The sequence below is a fragment of the Sinohyriopsis cumingii genome, chromosome 10 (genome assembly GCF_028554795.1).
Source record: "Sinohyriopsis cumingii isolate HCF-2022 chromosome 10, ASM2855479v2, whole genome shotgun sequence".
NCBI classification, from domain to species: domain Eukaryota; kingdom Metazoa; phylum Mollusca; class Bivalvia; order Unionida; family Unionidae; genus Sinohyriopsis; species Sinohyriopsis cumingii.
Window position 1 is genome coordinate 119,948,363 of NC_142970.1, and position 8,192 is coordinate 119,956,554.

The window sequence follows — 8,192 nt, forward strand, 5'->3', positions numbered from 1 at the left end:
CACTCTTTGTAACACCACACGATCCGTTGAGGTGGCCGATCGATCAAATGATGTTTATGTTCGATCAAACGTTTGACGAATTCGGTTTTGCCTGAACCGCTAGGTCCAGCAATGAGCATGTTAAAGGGATGGCGAAGATACAAAGCCTCCCAACTGGCACGATCTAAGTGTTCGTCGATGACTTTGACAGTAGAGGAAGAGGGAGCAGAGACAGCAGAGGTAGCCATGGTATGAGAAATGTCACTTGTGACACGAAAAAACAAACAAGACAAGAGTTTATATACTTTTTCAGAACACGTTTATTGAATGTTTCAAATATGAACACGAAAGACAAAAATACATACAACCCAAATAGTGATGTACAGGAATATAAAACACAGCAAAGCGATCAAAGTGGAATATAAACAAGTGTCTGTACAACATGTTTTGGTTAACCAAGATGTCCTAGGGACAGTGTGTAATGTTCTTACAGTCTCTACATGAGGTATTGTCACACAAGTGTCCTCCCGGAATGACCTTTCAGGCATGTCCATGACAGTCCTGTCCTGAAGCGAGTGGTTGTTCTCGGTGACGGGTTCTTCTGGCACCGTCACTAACACGGGTTGAAAAGTAACTTTTTTCCTTGAACAACTCTTGTGCATACTGGGCCACTTCTTGGGTCCAAGCCTCAAAACCCCCCTTTTTCCAGTCACGAACATCTGTCCAATGGGGATGTAAGTCACAAGCTACACACACATCGTCATACACGTCTTGGGTCGCTAAAAGTTGACGAATCTTTTTTTCCTGTTGAGGTCGAGAAGTATCCAGATGAAAACGCAAGGCTTTGAGCAAAAGGAGTTTTTCGTGACCATTTAAGGCCATGGAGGTGGTAAGTACTGATCGTAAAGAGTCCACAAAGAATCGGCTGGTAAACGAAATCCCAGAAAACAAGTCACTAAGACACACACCACTTGTCGTCCAAAATTGAATGGATACAGTTCTTGTAATAATTGATGGTAATGATCCACGATTTGAATATGGTCATTGAGTTCCTTCCACGGAATCTGTTGGATGACATGTGACATAAACCGTGGCATGGCAGCCTGTTTTTATATTCTCTTTTTTTCGGATGCAATAGACGTACTTTCTAGCCAGAGATCTTCGTTCTCCAGTAGGGAATCTAAATCTTGCATACTGTAACCGAAACGTCAGAGTTCGTTTAGGTGTTTCCTCTTCCTCTAAGTAGATTCCACGTAAAATATGTTGGTAATCCTTTAACTTGTCTTCCTCAATGTATTGCTGTAGGTGAATCTCGAAGTAACCATAATCATGAACATGTCGATCATTAGCGACCTCAAAGTTTTGAACAATGTCTGACCATTGAAAGAATTTCTGACGAATCAGTTCTCTTATACCATTCAAGTACCAGTGGTTAAAGATCTGGTGACGTATCGGATGCAATTGTTCTTTACGTTTCACTTGTATTTTCACCAGCTCTCGGTAAATGCGTTCTCTCAACTCCACAGGCAAAGCACGAATGTTCTCTTGTAAAGTATCCATGAATAGGTCATACTAAATCCTCTTTGGTCTGACACAATAAATGTACTCTTTGCACAAACATGGTTTCACTTCAGTGTCGAATTTAAATCGTTGAGTCACTAATCTACACATTACAATTCGTTCAGAAGTTTCCTCTTTCACCAAGTTGACATTGTGTGAAAGATGTTGGTAATTCGTTAACTCTTCCTCTGGAATTCGATGCAATACGTTTACAATGTAGTAGATAGAATCGTCAATACCAAACCATTCCTTTTTATAACCAGGAGGTCGTTGATCAATGTCTGTCCAATGGAACACTTTCAATTGAATCAGTCCTTGTATAGCCTTCAGGTACCAGTGGTTCAAACACCGGTGACGTATCGGATGCAATTGTTCTTTACGTTTCACTTGTATTTTGACCAGCTCTCGGTAAATGCGTTCTCTCAACTCCACAGGCAAAGCACAAATGTTCTCTTGTAAAGTATCCATGAACAGATGATTATGGTAAGAAGTTACTTCAATGTCTCGGTCCCACTAAAGGTAAGTAATGACAATTCGGTGACCATCGAGCATGTTCTACGTAGGCCGAATCTTGCGGTTCCCAGTGGTGAAGTGACACACCACAACTGAAGCACTTGACTTTATCTCCTTCGCCCAAGTAGAAAAATCCGGCTCTGGCTAATTCTTCGGGGGTCGGTCCTCCCAGATACTTTGGCCATTTTCCTTTGAACGATTGAAGACGATTTTCAAAGTCGCAGTATTCCGACGAACGCACAGGAAACGAATATTCGTTTTTCACAGGTTCGTTTCGATGAGGGTTGAGTGAAATGGGTAGGAGTTTGCTCAGGGCTGGATGACATCCGTAGGGAGGTAAACGTGAAGGTCGACATTCCCCTTTAAAACGAAACCCAGTAAAATGTCCAAGAGGACGAGCAGCATCGCTTTCGCATCCCACAGGTTTGACACGCACAGCATCACTTTCCATGACAGGGGTAGGGGCACTAAAGTTCCCATGATGCTTTACGGCATCGCTCAGGTCACAAGGTACAGCATCGGTCCCATCGCAAGGCTCACAATCGCACTCGTCTGCAAACTCCGTTACGCAATTACAATGGTAACCACATGGACAATCGCAGTTTCCTTCCGGACATTTTCCGTCGCAATGCATGGGTCTTATCCATCCAATATTAGTCACACTAGAGGAAGATACAACTTTTTTACAATCCCCAAACTGGAACGATGTCTCTTTCAAAGTATTCATCTTGTTTGCTCGGTCTTGGTAGTCACAATGAACTATCGGTCTTGCCTAGGGTTCCTTTTTTATATACAGACCAATACCGACGTGACCGTACGGTAAGGTGAAATGATTGGGAAGTCGAACTCGCTTCTGGTACACTTTTGATAGACTTTTTCCAAGGGCCGACTGACGATGTGGTGAGTGGGTAAACGTACAATCTTGTTCGGTTGGTAAGTGGTCACTTTAAAGTTTCCATCCTCTCCCGATTGCAAGGCTTCTTTCAATACCCCAAAGTTGACCACTCGACTGGTACGATAATTCAGAGTCAGTCCTTTCACTTTGCACGTCGTGTGCACTTCTCCTTGTTTGTCACGGTATTCGTAGCCGTAATTTTTGGGACCGCCACTGACGAAACTTAGAATCTTGTCGTCGGGATGTTCGTCTGTCCAGGCTCCTAAACGGTCTCCTTCGATGTTAGGGTGATGTTGAATCGGGTGATGGATGTAAATGCAACTGTCCGTGTCAAAGTACAGGACGCGTTCTTCTAACAGTTCTAAAGCTTCGTACAATTTTAAGCGAGCATGGGCTGTCACGTAAGCCGCAATGATGACATTTCCAAAAGGGTCGTCCTGTACAAAGTCCAGATCTTCTTCGTAATTGACCAAGATTAAATTCTCTCGAACGACGTCCACGTGTTTCATGTATTTGGTTTTGTCGTGAATCATCTGGAAGTAGCGGGAAGGTTCTGTCAAATATTCCGTCTTGGGTAAACACGGTCGTTGTGCCATTTTACCCCACAAGCAATTTAACATCACTTTGGCAAACGATCGCCTGCCTTCGTTTTTCTCGATGTGGTCTAAAGTGATGCCTTCTTGTTCCCGGTATTTCTCTTTGAATTGTATTTGGTCTTCGGGAGTGTGACACCAGGAAGGATAGCCGCTGGCTTCTTGCTTCAGTTTCAAAAAGGCATCCACGTAGTCGGCGAAAATGCCTTTCTGACTGGGGTCACCCTTGCAGTATTGTTGTGTCTTGGGAAAGTGGCAAATTTCGTACACTTCTAACAGTTGGTATCCCATGTCCATAGCTTTGAACAATTCTACGCTGACCCAGGTTCCCGTCAAGGCCCGTTCTTCCTGGGTGTGCTGACAAGGCTGATCTTGGTTGCACGTTTCGGCACAAGTACGGCACAAGGGAAACATCAGTTTGCCTTGACAATGGTGAGGTAAGACGGGATGGTAGAGGTTCGTGGGAGGCAAAACTTTACACTTGATCAAGCCTTCGTATTGTCGAATATTTTTCAGGTCGATGTGTTCCGTCAGCAATTGTGGGTGCCCTACGGGAAAACGACAATATTTGCACACGTAGGGATACAGCGAACACACGTCCAAGTATTTGATTTCTTCTCCTTTCTCTTCGTCGGCTTGGTACAGCAAACAGGTGGCATTGGTCCTTCCTCCGTACAAACTATCCCTCGGGTTCAGCGGGTCCACGAACTGGTAACTTTCCACGAGGCGTTTAAACTCGGGATCGGTTTTCATACGGTGATCGTACTCGTGTTCCCACATTTCCACCACTTGGTATCCTTGCTGTTCCAACTTTAGGCGCCGCTGACAAGTGTCCTGGTACAAGTCTTCCATGGTTCGTTGCAAAAACTGATTTTTAGTGCCACGATCAGGGTAACAGACGGGACATCCGTGAAATAAGCAACCGTTAAACTCGTACACAATCTTGGGGTTTTCTAAGTCCCAGCCATCGACCGAATACGTTCCGATGGTCTTTTCGCCCCCTCCGTTGCGGGCATGCTGAATCCACTTGTCTTCCTTGTCGCACAAGTAATGTAACCAACGTAGGGCTTTGACCGAGTATTGACGTTTGACAAAGTGGGTCGTTTGAGGACTGATGACAGCCACGGTTTTTTCAGGCATGAATCGTTGTCGATACACTAAGGAACACGCTTTGGCAATGGTGCAAGCTTCTTTCAAAGGATCGACCCCTCCGTGTTCCATGAACAGTTCTCGAAATTTTCCACAGCAACGCCGTAAAATGTCCACGTCGGAACGACAATACTTTAGCATTTCTTCCTGAAAGTCGAAAGGGTCCGAGGCGTGAGCCTGGTACCAAGCGTAGAAAGCTTTTCGTTGTTCGGTACGCATGTTGTCGGGGTCGTAATAGTGAGCCTCAGGTAAATGGGGTAGAACGGCGTGTTGATTGGCTTCCGTATTGAAAAAGTGTGGAAAGTACCCTTTAGCCATTTCTGTCATTCCAAACGTTTTAGGCATTCGACTCAAAGGCATGGCCAAATAGCTCATCGAATCTTTAAACTGCACTTGTCCCACTTGCATGAAAATGATTTTGGCTCCGTTCAAAGTCACTTTAGGACGTTCGGTGCCTTGTTCCGTATAGTACCTCAAAAGAAACTGTCCATCGTATCCGGAGAAATTGTGAGCCATCACCGTGGCATGACGATGACAATCTCCATAACGTTCGATGTCCTCTTGGCTCCACGTCTTGTCGACGGGGTCTAAGACCCATTGGGCAAAATCGGCTAACGTGTTGGGTCCCCGAAAGATTTTTTCACGCCCTCCGGGTATCTTGCTGCAGTGAGGGCAATGACTGAAGATAGGTTCTTGAATGCACTTCTCGCACGCTCGATGAGCCACGCAGAAATTAGGAATGTGAATGCCGGTCTCTTGCATGCATTCGAAATCGAAAAAGAGGAAATTGCCTTTCTTCTTGTGACCGTCCTCTTTCTCTGGTGGGGGTTGGTATTTTTGCACGTAACATTGGTGTTCCAAGTCCACGATGTGGTGACAAATGTGACATTTTTTCTTTCCTGAACATACGTGTGCCTTGGTATTATTGGTACGTATGACTTGTTCACACGTAGAGCACAATCTCAGCAGTTGACAAGCACATTTCTTCTGTGAACCTTGCGTCTTCAGATGTTGTTGGTAACAGGTAGGGCTGACAAACGTGCGCAGACAAGTGGAACAAGGCACTGGTTCTTCGCTCAGACAGGGTGAAGAGGCCAAACATCCTGTGCATTTCGATCCACAATGTTTGTGTTGCTCTCGATTGTTATAACCATGGTCACATTTCTCACAGTAATAACTGTATTTAAGGAATCCGGTGATACTGGTAATGGTATCGAAATGTTCATCGTGATGATAAAGGTGAATGTATTTTCCGTCCTTAAAGTCTTGGCCTCGAAACAACAGAGGTCCGCGCACTTCTTGAGGGTGCACTTTCAAGGTGTATCGTGGAGCTAGGGCATCTTGCAATTTTTGCATCTCAGGAATACCACAGGGTGTGTCTTTGGACAGGCCGGCTTGTCGTAACAGGAGTTCTGCTTCGCTTCGTTGTTTGGCTCGATAGGAACGTTGAATAGTGTTCCAGGTTCTTTTCCATTCTACCGTGTCGTTCTTGTTGGCATAGGTTCGTCCCACCACGATGGCACGGGCTAAACACATCTGGTCATGAGGATTGTGAATTTGGACAAGGCTACGCTTAATGCTGCGAAGGTCGTTCACCAATAACATCTTTTTGCGTCCAGTCCCTTGAGGAGGAGAGACGTGGGTCATGTCCAATGTGGCTTTTCCATCGGTGATGTCAAACTGGTCATTAGATTGTTGCACGTGTTGAATCTTGTCCATGACTTTGGAAGCGGTCAATTCTGCAGGGGTGCTAAACTCGATCCAAACAGGGGATTTCAAACCGTCGTGTTGTATGGAAAGTCTCAAGCGATCGTCTTCTTTGGGTTGACATTGTTGCTTGAGTGCAGTGAGCAAAGAATCCCACACCTCAGTGATGAACACTTCTGCTTTCTCTAACGGCACTTCAGCCTTGAAATCTTTAAACTTCACCGTGTATTTGTAAGCCGTGGTTCTAAATTTTCTAGAGGAGCGCTTTTCCGTCTCTCGAATGGAATAGTATTTTTCAGGGTTGACTAAGGGTGGTGAACTTGTTTTAGAGGGTTCTGATTCTGGTTCACTCATGTCCTCTTCAAAATCACTGGCATGAATTTGTGCCAAGATTTCAGCCCTGGTACGAGGCGATAGATCACGTTTCTGCCTCTTACTTTCTTCTTTCTTCTCGAATGAATGGGATCGTTTCATCTTGAAAGCAAAAAGTCAAATGACTCAAGTTCAAACACCATAAACTACTTTATAGTCATAGCAGACCAGCGTATATAAAAGGGTGTGTGTCTTGTCCTTTCACTATTCATTTCACTCTCAAGCCGAGCACAACGATGGAAGAGACTGACCAGATGGAACGTTTCGTCAGAGCTTTGCGAGGGGTCATTAGAAAATTCTCTTCAGACCAGCCTACGGACTACTCTCCTTCCTTTAGAGATAAAAGTCAAGATACTTGCTATATCTGTCAGAAGAAAGGGCATTGGTCTTCAGAGTGTCCAGACCGTCAAAAAAGAACAAAAACAGGGACTAAAAAAGACAAAAGTCAAGATACCTGTTATTATTGTAAAGAAAAAGGACATTGGTCTCCAGATTGCCCAAAAAAGAAACAAGAGGAATCAGAAGAAAAGAGGGATTCTTCAGAAGAAGAGAGGGGTTCTTCAGAGGAAGAGAGGGATTCTTCAGAGGAAGAAAGCAGACAGGTGAAGAAAAAGAAACAGGAGAAGAAAAGAAGAAGGGAAGAAAGTGAGGAGGAAGAAGAGCAAAAGAGTGTGACAGTGAAGAAATTCAAAAAACAGAGAGACTAAACAAGGAGACAGAAGAAGTCAATGAACTTTTAATTAAAGTGTTGTGTTGAGAATTGTGAATTGGATTGTAAAAAATGGAGAAAAGAATAAATGAATGATATAAGGTAAGAGTCTTTGAGTTTTGATTTTAAAATAAGAAGCTACACTCACGCACTCATACACAAACACGTACTATAGGGGTAAAATGGGTGGGGTTTTTTTGAGTTATTGGCAAATTGAAATTGTATTTCTTTTCGAGAAATGTGGGTGGCCCTGAAAAGGGCCTTTTTCTTTATGGTGCAGGGGTGAGTTTAAGCAATCAATTTTAACTGCCTTATGCCTTTGCCACGGCCAAGGCCTACTTCTGAACTGCGTAATGCTGATGATTGGGTTGAAATCATTAAGGGTGGTACGGTAGGCTTAGTCACAGGGTTGACGTGTTTAGCTCGGGAAGGTCGTATTCTCTTCGGTCGTGATAATGAAGTCTGATACATTTGTTTCAGACTTCTTAACTCCGCTAAAATGTCCAACAGTACCGTGACCGTTTGATTTTCACCCTCTTGTTTCTTTGCTGCTACTACTTCTTCTTCTTGCTGTTGCTGCTGTTGTTTTTTTCTTACCTCTTCTTCTTGTTGCTGTTGCTGTAGGAGAAAAGCCTGTTCCGCTTCCTTTTGTCGTTGTATAAATTTCTCCAATTCTTCTTTTTGTCTCTGTCTAAAATTTTCCACTTGCGGTAAT